The following is a 694-nucleotide window of genomic DNA, read 5'->3' on the forward strand; positions in this document are numbered from 1 at the left end:
GTTCGGCCGTCAGGAGTGTTTGAACCCACGTGCAGGAGGATGGCGCGGACGCTCGAGGAATAAGTAAAAATATATTTATTTAAACAAAACAAAATCAAAACGCTGACAGGGCAGCTACTCACAAATTAATCGGATGGACGGAACGCGGAACACAACACCATAGAAGGACAATCCCGAGACAAAGACAAGACACCAGTGAACTGAATATATACACACACACTGATTAGGACAATGACAGACACCTGCAGTGATTAACATTAGACACAGGTGAGACAGGGGCTGAACACAAGGGAAAACACCGAGTGCTGGAAACATGAGGAAACAGACCAAACCCCCACAGTACCCCCCACTCAAGGGATGGCTCCAGACATCCCAAGGACAAGCTACATCCAACTTGGGTGGGAGGAGGGACAAACCAAGACAGAGAAACACATAGGACCAGAAGAACAAAAAACCGACAGGAAAACCTGGGTAGCTAAACACAAAACCAAATCCAGGAACCCCAACCACAGTCAAGGTGGACGGTCAGGAGACCATCCAGGGCAGGACCAGTATTCAGGGGGACGGCCAGGAAACCATCCACCCCCAGGCCAGCGCTCCGGTGGACGGCCAGGGGACCGTCCATCTCTGGGTAGTACAGGCGTCCATCTAAGCCCTCCTGGACTCAAGCAGGTGAGGACCTCAGACAGACCAG

Source organism: Nematolebias whitei, chromosome 6, assembly GCF_014905685.2.
Source record: "Nematolebias whitei isolate Nwh7 chromosome 6, NemWhi1, whole genome shotgun sequence".
NCBI lineage: Eukaryota > Metazoa > Chordata > Actinopteri > Cyprinodontiformes > Rivulidae > Nematolebias > Nematolebias whitei.